Source organism: Ambystoma mexicanum, chromosome 3q (assembly GCF_040938575.1).
Source record: "Ambystoma mexicanum isolate Mex_15411 chromosome 3q, UKY_AmexF1_1, whole genome shotgun sequence".
Lineage (NCBI taxonomy): Eukaryota > Metazoa > Chordata > Amphibia > Caudata > Ambystomatidae > Ambystoma > Ambystoma mexicanum.
The window spans coordinates 219036061-219049203 of record NC_090926.1 but is presented as its reverse complement, the minus strand read 5'-3'; the positions used below and the strand labels follow the sequence as shown (position 1 = coordinate 219049203).

At 45.3% G+C, this 13143-nt stretch overlaps 1 protein-coding gene across 3 annotated transcripts in view; it reads left to right on the top strand.

Moving 5' to 3' along the window:
• The window catches only part of ARHGAP9 (Rho GTPase activating protein 9), a 1031694-nt gene that overhangs the window by 703433 nt on the left and 315118 nt on the right, over positions 1 to 13143 (top strand). The window lies entirely within an intron of this gene.

Here is a 13143-nt window from a genome sequence, read left to right as displayed (position 1 = left end):
ACAAGGAGATAAACCAAGTCGAATGCTGGCTTGGCTCTGCCACAGAGACCATGCTAGAACCGTAGTTAGTGAGATAGATAATCTGTAACTGTTCCAGCGCTATTTTTAATAGGGCTACAGGCATCACTGGTTTACCAGTGCTGTCTTGTCACCACAAGCTTTCAGAGGGGTTTAAAGAACACCCTTGTCGTTTCCAAAGATTCTTCTCTTCCTGTAGTGCCTCCCCTTGGAGTTCCATCAACTGTGTTTGCCCAAGATAGTTATAGCCTTCAGGTGTCGTTCGTGCAACCATCATTCTCTCATTGGTATGGATGACTTCCACTTCCATGATCGTCTCACTTTTGGATGCCATACGCTTGGCTTCCGTGTCTGCTGCTTGCTTTCCGCGTGAGATAAAATCTGTCCCTCTCGTGTGGGTGGCGCATTTCACGACCGCTATGTCCACTGGGAGCTGTAGTGCCTTAATCAGCCTGTCCAATAAGGCTGCCGGCTGCACTGGCGTGCCTTCTGTTTGGAGGTAGCCCCTCCTTTTCCAGCACGCTAGGCCTGCGTGCACTGTCGACGTCACATAGGCAGAGTCACTGTACACCGTTACTTCCTGGTCTGTGTGATTCTCAATAGCGAGTATAAACGCCAATAATTCTGCAGCCTGTGCTGAAAAATGAGATGGTATTTGCGCACTAATAAGTAATCAGAATTCTCCATTTGCTGTGTGCTTCATCACAGCAACGCCTGTATATCTTTGCCCATCATTTTGATCGATTCTCGAAGAACCGTCAATAAAGACACTTTCTCCTTTTGCCAAGGCATATTCTTTCACCCTGGGAATTTCGTCATAGAATTCTTCATAGTTTGGACAGTCATTTATTGGCTCTCCTTCAGTGACTGGCTCTGCTATAAACATAGCTGGGTTCACTATCTTACATCGGACTACCTTAATCGATGGATTTGATATGATCACTTCAGAAGCAGAAGCTCTCTGAGATGTCAATGTGCCCTTCGGTTTCTCTAGAATAGCAAAAAGCGAGTGCTCGACGTACAAGATTCCTGTTTCCAGATTCCGTCTATAAAAAACAGGTGGAAACAGCTTCCCAGTAACAGCAGCTCAGCAAAGGAATGCTCTAAGAGTTGAGCTAAGAAGAGACCAATCTTACAATAGCTATAGGCACAACACCAGCAAATGGCTACGCCGCAAAGACATATAACCAAGAGCCACATATGTTAGATCTTTACTCTGTCTTTCTCAACCTAGAATGATGCACTAATGCTATTACCTATTCACATGCACATACCTGTAATTATGTAAACTGTATTTTATTACTGTAACTACCTTTGTCCATGTACATACTTCCAACTATGTGAATTGTAACTTTATCCGCACCTGTATGTATGCATCTATGCAAATGTAACCAACCTATAAATAGCCTTGTTACGTTGTGTGCCCAGCTACCTAAGGGTTCAGGGCGCCCTAAAAATAATAGACAAACAACGTCATTGAGCAACCCAATTGAGCAACCCATTGTAGCCTTCTCAATGGCGAACGCTGCAGCAGCTAAACTTTGTTCGCACAGGAAATTACCTCTCATTACTGCGTCTAAATTTCCACTATAGTATGCCAGGGGCTTGTACCCCAATGTGGTTCTCTGTGTGAGCACTGCCGTCATAACTCTGCCTTTTGTGTGTGAAAACAGGTAAAATTCCTCTGCATAATTGGGAATCCCTAGAACTGGTGCTGTGCAAATAGCTCTTTTGCGTTCAGCAAATCCTTCCTCCATGGTCTCAGACCATTCAATCTTTTCTTTTGTCACTTGGGCCTTCTTTAGGGCCTGAAGTAAAGGCTTAGTGTAAGAGCTATAGTCGAAGATCCATGCTATGACATAGTTGCATAGTCCTAAAAAGCTCTGCATCGGTTTTATCGTGTGTGGCTTAGCCGTGTTCATTATGGCTTCAGCCCTTTCTGGGGTCACTCTCTTTCCCTCATGTGAGATCAGCTGGCCTATGTACAGCACTTCTTGTTGACAATATTGTAGCTTTTTCTTGTCAACCTTATATCCTTTCTAAGCCAGTATAGTCAACAGCTAAACAGAATCGTACCTGCACTGCTCTTCTGTCGTGCAGCAAATTAAGATGTCATCCACATATTGCAGGACAACACTTTTTAATGCAATATTGCTCAAGTCCATCTGCAGGACTCTGTTAAAAATAGATGGAGACTCACAACACCCCTGGGGTAGCCCCGTGCTTTTTAGACGCATCTGTCTGAATGTGAATGCCGTCAGATCTTGTGAGTCACGATGCAACGGGATTGAGAAAAATGCATTTTTCAAGTCATTTACCGTGAAATATTTTGCCTCAACAGCTATATTACATAGGATTGTAGCCGGGTTTGGAACTAAAGGGAACTCGGCCTCAACAATATCATTTATTGGGCGTAAATCCTGAATTAGCCTCCAAGACCCTCCCTTTTTTGATTGGATAAACCGCGGTATTGCATGACGACTCTGACGTCACTAAGATGCCCTGCTCCATCATTGATGAAATTGTCTTAAAAATCCCGTCATCTGCCTCTCTGGACATGGAATATTGTCGGGCTTTTGGTAGAATTGCTCCTGGTTTCAGTTTAATTTTCACTTCTCCAACCCCTTTCAAGAGGCCTACGTCATAGGGTCCTGTAGTCCATACTGAGACAGGCACCTGGGCCATGTCGTCATCAAAATATTCAGGACGGTTTCGTGCCAACATCATTCTTTGAGGCACTTCTCTTTTGATCATTTTCCCCCAGAAGGTGAGACTCACTTCCGGCATTGTCTCTCCCATATCTGCTTGTTCTTCAAACAGATCATCATCGGTGACGTCAGTCAATCGATATCCTTCTTCAATGCCGATTACTTTGCACCATTGTCGGCCTTCGTCGTCCTAACCATCAATCAAGGCCATTCTCCCTCGTACTGCAACTGTGCGTACCATCAAGGGAAATACTTGTCCCTTCTCCTCGTGCATCGGTATTCTTGGTCTAAATAGGAACTCATCTGGGGTTCTCATGATCCTGTCTGCAAGGCATGGCAGCCCTGCCATTAGTATGCGCATACCATATGCAAATATTTCTGGCTCTAATGGCATAGCCCTCATAGCTGTGTGTTGCGTATGCTCTGATCATTTTGCATACATTTGAATAGTGCATTCCTGGAGTTGAACATACTATGCCTTCCTCCGTGAACGAGATTGTCATGTTTAACTTTGTCATTTAATCTCGACCCAAAATGTTTACTGGGGTCTGACGTGAATATAATAAAGGCACATTCATTTCACATTCTCCTATAGAGGCTGGAAGTGCGTTTGTGAAGGGAACACGAATTGTAGCTCCTGTGAAACTGAGTATTTATAGCCTCGCCGGACAAGGAAAACTTGCCTTCACGTATGCACGAGCGTGTTGCACCCGTGTCAACTAAGAAGGAATATTCTTTATTCCCTATAACGACATCCAAGCTATGTTCCCGGTGAGGGTCTGGTGTCACTGATAGGATAGAACACATCAGGGTTCCCAGTGAGCTGTCCTAGTCCATATACAATTTTGGCCCACTGTGTGCTGGTGGATTTCCCCCATTCCCATTGTTACTTCTCATTCCAGGGTTCATGGTCTGTCCTGTGCTCACTGTCTGTGACAGTTGCATCGGTGCCTGTTGGGATTGTCCTTGTGGAAAACTCCCCATATTCTGAGGTTGCACGCCCTGTTGCACTGCTGGCGCTTGTTGTTGCAACATGTGATTTTGTGCATCTCCCTGTTGTATGAATGCAGATGGATTCACTGTACCTGCTCCTGTCCCTTGGCTATTCTGCCCCATGCATTGGTTTCTGCATGTGCGCGCTAAATGCCCTGTCATTCCACATAACCAACATACTGGTGGTGGTCGAACCATTTGCCCATTTGACATATCTTGATTACCATGTTGCATATTTTGAAAGCCTCCTTGATTATTTTGGAAACCTCCCTGATTGCTCTGCCATCCTCTTCCTCTAAATCCTCTTCCCCTGGGGTAAAACCCAGTATTGCTCTGATTATTCTTCTGTGGATTAGTCACCTGTGGCATGCTCGATTCAGCTGTGCTAGTTATCATGGCTCCCTCAAGAGCATACTTCGACAATTTATTCTGCACCAATTTCGCTTCTTCATCCTTTCGTACAGCTTCCTTGTTGCGAGTCTTTTCTTGCAGCAATCTGCAATAGTGTGCAATGGTCAACTGTATTTCTGACCAAGGTTTGGCTTCGATTCCTACCAATTTCTTGAGCTGTTTCTGTACCTGTTCTGGCAGCCCTTGGCACAATATATGGTAGAATACAGGTATAGATTTCCCCCAAGATTCATGAGTTTCGAGTACCCAAGCGTTTTGGAAATTCTGTATATAAAACAACGGATCCTCAGACTCCTTCATTATTCGTGTCATTATAGCTCCCATATCGGAAGTGTCTGGGTAAAGCACTCGTAGTGCTTTCCATACTGCAGCTCTGAAGTTGTTAAATGGAGCTCCGTCATGTGCATTGTTGATTGTGGTCACACCCGGGTAACCTGCCCGTGTCCACACATCATCTGCTCTCTCACCAAGTATGGCGATTAGGAGACCCTTGGTATCCCCTATAGCTACCGTGTTCCCTCCTATCATTTTTTCTAACTCGTGTATCCACTTTTCTGGCTCCCGATGTCAGCATTGGAAGCTTGTTTTAAAAAAAAAATCGATCCATATGTGGTCATGGACTATATTGTGGTCTTGTTCCCCCTTTTTCGAGTAATGGAAATTGGGATGTATAGCTCTCTCTCTCTTCCCTCATGGTTCTTCTATCTATGGCAGGGGTAATGTTCCTGCATCACCGCCTGCCTGGCAGTGACCTAAGTCTGTCTACATAGGGCGGTGGAGACACCCCCCTCTGACCGTGGGACACTTCTTCATGTCGGTCTGACTGCGTGGCTAGTTCTGATGCTCTTGGTGCAGACTCGCAAGTGTCTGACCATCTTATTCCTTTCTCTCTTGGGAGTGGTCTTTTGCTCCGTCTCTCTTCCTCATTTTCCTCGCGTTCCTCCCTCTCTGTGTCGGACATTGTCTGTCCCCAATTCATGCAACTTCTTGTGTCTTCTTGGTTCCTACTTATTACTAATCTTTCTAGGGATAGTTCCCTATTCCCACTACTTCGGGAAACATCCTCAGTGCTGGAAAGTTGAATGCTCTCCAGGCGCTTGTCTTCCCCCTCCCCTTGGGGTGTTTGTTCTAGCCCCATTTCATCATATATTCCATCGATCGTTTCTCCGATGCTTCTGGTGTCAAAGTCATCTTCCATATTTGCCCTAGACGTGCCTGGTACTGAATCGAATGCAGGAAAGAATTCTTCGATGTCTTCCCAATCTACTACTGGAGTTGGTTTTTCACCTCTCTCCCCATATATTCAAGATCACGTGCTCTCTGTCTTCGCTTACGTTCTACATCATCATCGAATTCTCTGCGCTTCCACGCCTCTTCTCTGACCCTATCTTCTTCCTTTTTCTTTTCCTTTCTACATTCATCTGCCCTTCGGATTTCCTCATCCCTTCGTCTCTTTATCCTCTTCTCTCGTATCCTTTGCTCTCCCTCAGATCTTTGCTGCTTCTGTCTGTCTTGATTGTTGGCTGCTCTCTGTTTGCGATTGACCTGTCTTTCTTGCTCTTCGCTATACAGCTGTTCTCGCCCTTGTCTGTCTTTCTTTCTTTTTCTTTCGTCTCTCAATTCCATCTCTTTCCCCTTTCTCTGTACCTCGTCTAGCCTCTCTTTTTGTTTCGAATCATCAATGCCTTTGCCATCGAGTTTCAATAGAATTTGCCCTCCCATCCATTCATTTTTTGCAAATGCTATTTCATCAGTTCTATCTTTGTTTCCCTTCCATCTTTTTCCTTCTCTCTCCTTGTCGAGATATGCACTTGTCTGTGCCTGGTGCCTTCTTTTGTCATCACGTCTCTCCTTGTCCCTTGGCACCATGGAGGTGATATCCTTATCTTTCCCTTGATTTTCGTCACTACTTTGCGTAGGTGACTCATATGCTGGGTTGCTATACCCCGTGGCTGCTTTTAGTTCGCTCAGCGCGCACAGTCCCTCGTCTTTACTTTCTTCAATCTTCGTTTTGGATGGGGCGGATGGCGCAGTAGGCGTCTCACCCCCCTCTGAACATATATTAAGTATCCAATCTATTGGCGTCTCCTCTCCCTTTTCTTGTTCCTACATCTTCCAAAGCTCTGAAATAGCTAGGCGTTTGTCTAACTTTTTGCCCATTTATGTGGCATGCAAATTTGTCGTCATGTGTTGCAAGACAGCTTTAGATAAGGATCCGCCCTGTGGCCATGGAATAAACATTTTGTGGGCGGTTCCTACTCTGTTCTATATTTCTTCAGTTTGGGTGCATGTTTCGGCAACTGTTCACATAGGTGTGTTAATGGAGTTATGTCTTCCATGTTTGAATTTGTTCCCTTTCTCCTTATATAACACTTGCCAAAGCTTTACGTGACTTAAACAGTTCCAAAAATAGGAGCGAGCACCAAACACTGCAAGCTCCAATCCCGATTTTTTTCACAAAATTTTATATCTTCTATTTTTCTCAAAAACATCAATTTGCATGCGATATTATCTCGGCTATTCAATCGCGTAAAATTTAAATAAGTTTTCTCCAGGAAAATTTTTCGACTTGTGACGTCACAACAAACATGTAAGACAGACATTTAACAGACTAGATGAACACCAGCTGGTCACAGATATCTCTGCCTGAAGTCTGCCTCTAATCATTACCCCTTCATGGAGTTTAAACGTATCCCTTTCACGTCGACTTTAATCGCCGTGGTAGTCTATTTGTTCCCCTTTAGTTGGGACTATGGATACACATTTCTTCTAGCCGCTTGTATTAAAAGCGTAGGAATAAGGTGAATCCTCTCACTTCTCGGGTGTCCTCCCCGGTAAGCTCTCTCTTCTCGAGTGTCGTCCCGGTATCTTCTCTCTATTTGCTTAATTATTCTCGATTCATTATTCCCTTCCCCTTAGATACATACATTCTTTTCTACTTCTAACTATATTTTGTTTTCCCACCTCCCTCTGTTACCTTTTCCCTTTACTTGTTCTAGAGCATGCACTTTTGCCAAAACACTCAATCTTTTTCACTCACTGTTAGCGTGTTTCCTCTCTGGACCCTCTGGATCACCGGCTTCGTCACCGCCTTCATTCGGCTTTTCTCTGGCTAAGATGCCCATAGAAATGGGAAGGGGCTACGTGGAGAAACACAGGCCCCTTCAGACCTTGTCCTGCAGTTTCTGTTTTCTTTAAACTGCCACTTTCAACTGGGAGCTTCACGGTGTACTCGGCAGAATGGCAAAGGACTCGTGATATTGTCGAGGACTTAGAGTTACTTTATGTTGACGGTCAATGGGTGTCTTATTCTAATCAATAATCAATAACCATCAGTCTCTGCTACCAGTGTACTCCGCGACTCCCGGCCGGCCCATAGAGCCGAGGTTTGCTCAGAAGTACTTTAAGATGTGATAGCAGCACCCTTGAGATGGATGGGGGTATTATTCCAACACCAATCAATAAGGACAACTCAATGGTTTGGCAAAGGGAGTCTGTTTAATGACAAGTAATGACAAGTACAAAAAACGGGGAGTGATGGATATCAGCACTGATGCGATCGTCCTTCTCGCTTCAACTCCAACGAACTTCATACAAGTTGTAACATTTATAGTCAAAACTAGTCATAATTGACATGTAACACTCAAAAGTTAACATGCAATTCTATTGCTTAGGAAAAGGTAACTTTACTATAGGTACTATATCTGTATATGGTAACAGAGTGAGGGGATTGGGTAAACACTGTCAGGTGGGCGTCTAAGCCCTTCCTTCAAAAATGACTACTGTAGACATCACTAAAAGTACAACGTCCCATTGGTTCTACTAACTATAGGACCCTAGATTATTTGGTCCATTGTGATTGGGTTGGCACCAACGCCATGCATACTTTTCCACTTCACTTAGCAGCACACAGAATGGTCGGCCAGGTGCGGGGTGCCCCTTAGTTACCCGGCCTTCCTCCGATTATGGTAACAATCAATCATCACTTTAGTAGCCATGTGTCAATTAGTTCTCTGTGGTTGGCCTCAACTGCATCTTCTGTCAGGAAAAGTTCTGATATCTCTGCCTTGTCGGGTGCCAAGCGTAGGTGTGAACCCTCGCTTCTTCTTGTGCGGCTGGTCATGTGCTTCCCACACCGTGAATTTGTCCCGTTTCTCTCAATTTGTGTACTTGATTCTTATTTAGCCCGCCACCTGCCTACGTCTTCTTATCTCGACCTTTCAGAGGCAGGATATTCTGATCTTAGTTTCAATTAAATGTAGCTACTGTTCGCCTCGTCTATTGGTATGACCTTGGCTTCCCTGGCACGAGTTGCTTCTGCCGAGTTTCGATTCAGCCGTCTCCTCTCGTTTTGCTAAATATGAATCTCTGCTCATTTGGCTTTTAGTAACCTGGGGTGATTCTGCTTCGTTTGCAAAGTGCAAATATACTTATAATAAAATACTTTGTTTGAGGTAGATTTATGTATAATGGTGCTTGCCGCACTACTCTTCTACTTAGCATAGCAAGCCAAGCCAGATGTGGTGCTGTTAATCCGCATTTATTCTGAGTCAATAGGACTCTATGGGGCTTTTCGGCACGATTACTGCTGGCGATAATAGCGCTCGTGGTAAAAGTTCTGAAAATAGGAGGAAATGGGAGGTTTTTCCCTCCAGCAAAAAGCTGGAGGTAAACCTCCAACTTTCCGCTGAATCTCGACTTTGGGCGGAGCTGTCATGCAGCGGTAATGGCATTACTGCCGCATTTTTACCGCTCTGCCCAACCCAGGATGAGGCTCAATGTGGGAGCCTGGAATGCATTGGTGTATCTGATACTTTATTCAGAGGATGAGAAACCCCCTATGAGGCACTGTAATGCGTAAGGAGAATGTGTTTGACGTCAGGGATGGGCAACAGAAGGGGGGATGCAGGATGGCGGGAGGAAATGGGAGCCTAGGACTGTAGTTAGCACTTCTTATACTATTGCACATTAGTTAAAGTTAAGCCCTCACAGAGCCCAGGATGTGAGGTGGGCAAGCTGCTGGTTCCAGAGTTATGTTATAGTTGTTTTTTTTCTTGTCATCACATCATAATTGTAATGTGATGACATCACTATGTTGTGATTGCTGATGGACCAAATGGTCGAATTTTTGGAATAAATAAAAAGATTTAAAAACTCCAAAAAAATACATTGGCAATGATTTCCCTTCCTGTGCCACTTCTCTGCTGGTACCACACATCCAAACATATCAGTGGACGTGTGTCGGTCCATTGTTTCCTATCCTTATTCGAGTATATTTTTACTCCTTAGTTTTTTTATGAGAATATTGGCCAAGTTTAAGTGAGTGAAAGTGGGTGATGTGTCTCCTATCTACGGGGCTGCTTATGAGTAATTGTTGTCACTGCTCTGTCTTCAGGGCAACGCAATATTGATAGTTAACAGTGCACCCCACTAACCCAACTTTCAAATCTCTGCATACCCAACCCACCTACAACTCACACAACCATCTCTCACCCAGAAATCTGCACGCACTTAACCACACTGCATCAACAACATACAAACTACACATAAAATGCACCTACAGCACACAAGGTCTCGTCCGGTCCGATACTCGCACCAAAGCTCAGCGCATGGTGTATACCGAACTGAAGCCGCCAACAGCACACCACTTCTCCCTCTCTCTGACTCCCCCTCCACCCGAATAACTCTACCCGCCCTTCTTCTTGTTTACAGATCCGCCAGAGCACTTGGGGACCAACTTCGTTGGTAATGGTGGGCTATATAAGTACCTTTAACTTAACATAACATAGGTAATCTGATAATCGTACTCTGTGATAAAGACATTCTGATGCAATCATTCGCCTTTTTCTTTTTTTTTTGCATTTTTTAAAGCGCTCACACAGCCCGTGGGCATCGAGGCGCTGTTACAGGAATTGTTTTTGTTTTCATTGTGAGATTGTTTTTTCTTTTTTTCTTAGTTGCGTATTTATGACGTGCATACATTCCCAGAGATTTCTAAGCGCGGACCCAGGGATCGAACCTGTGTTGCTTTGTGTCGTCTTGCTTCCAAGGCGAGAACGTTGCGCTGAGCTATCCTCCAGGGACAATATAAATTATGAGATTCAGGTTAAAAAAAAGGTTCAAAGAGCAAGTGGGCCTATATACATTTACTAGGACCAGCGGTGTCCCCGATGATTTACCCAACACAATAAGAAATCCTACCTTAAGGTCTGTTACAACGTTGGTAAAATGGAAGCTGGGTTTGCTATGCACCAATAGTAACGCCTCTGTGGGTGAGAGGAGAATGAGTTCAATCACCCACCTGAGCCCGAAGCTTGTCCAAACATAACATTCTCTGTTACAAACAGGAGGGTCTTTTGTAACGTGGCTACATTGATGGAATGGCATTACAGATAAACCAGCAATTTGCAAGCTTTCGTTGCATTATTTAAATGCCACACACTCCATAACATTGCACACACTTAGCATTTGCCTTGTACATAGGCAATATCTGGTATCATGTGATAGGTTATTTATAACGCTCTTAATACCCAGAGGTTTCTAAGCGCGGAACCGGGGAACGCACCTTTGTTGCTCTGTGTCGTCTTGCTTCCAAGGCGAGCACGTTGCCCCTGAGCCATCCTCCCCAGACGGCCATCTCAGATCTTCTTATTTCCCAGCACATTACAACTAACTGACAGGTTCATAATCAAATATTAAATAATCAGCAAAGGTAGAACATCCAACAGGATTTAACCAATCCTATTGCCAATCCTCCCTTCTCCAACATGCAGTGCAGCATTTCCCCATAACCAGTGCTTAATTTGTAAAGACATCAGTGCCAGATCCCAATAAATCTTGGCTCACTAATGCCGGCCCCAGCAGGAACTGCCCGTGGTGCGTGCGGCCAGGGCCGGCTCACTGCTCTATAGGCCCACCACCAGCCCATCACACTGCTGCTGCTTCATGTCACATGTTTGGTGCTGCAGCAACTGCTGGCACGGGCTAGTAGTGGGATGGATGGGGAAGGAGCACACATGGGTTCAGGAAGTATAATGCTTTAAATTTGGAAAACAATTGTGGCTGATGGTGTCACACTATATCCTGTGATCACTGTTAGAAAATATTCTGTGGATACTCTACTCCTGAAGGAAGAGTATCCTGCCCTATGACCCCCCGGGCTCCACCTCGCACGCACACAAGAGGACACACCACGCATGCTTCTGCTCAGCTATCTTTGGTAGGAATCATTAAATTGGATTAGCTCTCACTCAATTTATGTGTACTGTGAGGACAATGGAAATTAATTTCTCTACATAGGGGCCAGTGCCAATCCTCTTTTCTGCTCGCCTACTAACCTTCTAATTATTGTCCAAGTTATTTCAGGAAGTAAAAGCTTTTTTCTCTGTTTGCTCTGAGACCCGCCGGATGCTCCAGGGGCCCTGTCTAGACCAGCAGTGCACTGCCGTGCTGCCAGTGACATGGAATGCATTGGTTGTGAGCTTTCCTGGGTAACTGAGGTAATGGGCGAGAGGAAGAAAAAGGGGGAGAGAGAGAAACATAAAACAACCAAGGGGGAAAGAATGAAACTAGAGAGTGCTGCAAGATTAGGAAACGGATGAAAGAAGGGGAAGATGGGGGAAATTGAATGAAAAACACAGAATGATAAAAACTGAAGGCCAGTGAATGGGGTCGAAATAGACAGGATGAAATAATAGAATGCAAGAGGGAAGGAAGTAGGAATTATGGCATAGCATTTAGAGGAAAGGGGAAGTATGAGGAAGAGGCAAAAAGAAAAAGTATTTAGCTGGCAGAAGGGAACCGCCGATAAAGGTTGCAATGGTAAGGGGGAAGATAACAAAGCACCTGATATTAAATAGACATGAGGACGAGGCATGAAAAAGAAAACGGGGATTGCCAAGTCACATGTAACTTCTACAACCACCCACCTGGTGTCGGGCTGTAGCATGCGGCCTCTTTCTCGCGCAGTGTATGCCCCCCCCCCACCGACGCCATCTCCTGGTGACAGGCTGAATCCAGTACCGATGTCCCAGTGTTATCACTCAAGTCCAGCATTGTCATAGTACATATACACTGACACTTGTCACCTCAGCTTTCCCTACTAGGCTTGGCCTAGGCTAGAACCCGAGCCACATGCTGGCGTGGACAGAGAGGGTGTGATTAGATATTCCTGTCCCGGCCCGCCGTCCCTTCATTCCTGACTGCTTCAAGCAAGGAGGACCGCTGACCGGTCCGGGAAAAAAAGATTTGGCAGCCAGCTGCCTGCCCAAACTTGCAGACTGTGTGCCGTGACCCTGCCCGTGCGCACCAGCCAGTGGCAGGGTGTGGTCTTAGACTCACTGGGTCTGTATCCCCCTGCCTGGCTGGCACGCACGGACACCCACCGGGTTAAAAAAACGGGCAGGGTGACCCAGCCGTGACCTGAACCTGCAGGCTGCACGCGGCACCATCGGCACTGCAGGCCAGGCAAAAAAAACAAATGATAAGTTGGTGACCGTGTGCTGCTGTGTGCAGGCAGGCAGGCTACCAGCAAAGTTTCCGTTTTTAATGAGTGTGGTGTCCTAAAGAGTGCCCACCGGCAAACACTGGCACAAATTAAGCACTGATGGTATGTCCCGCCCATGCTGTAACCAGTTATTACGAGAGGGTCGCTCTCGTGTCATTTCACATGACTGTTGACAAAAAGTTTCTTCTGCATCCAGTTATACATATGGGTTTTTGTACAGCTGCACTGCCAAGAAGAAGGTCTGAGGAGTGATTTGTGTCGATCGTTTGTGCTGCACCACCCTCTGTCCCACTGTATGAGTAGAGATTGCAAGGCACTGGGAGTCATTATAAGTTTGGAGGTGCAGTAAAAATGCTGGTTAAAGTGCAGGTAAATGCGGTACCAGCACTTTTACTACACTGCCAAACTACAGATTTGCCGGTGGGGGAGACTGATTTACCAGCAGGTCTGGAGGAAAATCAGGGCCCCACCGGCAAAAAAATGCAGGAATTACCAGTGCCAGTAATT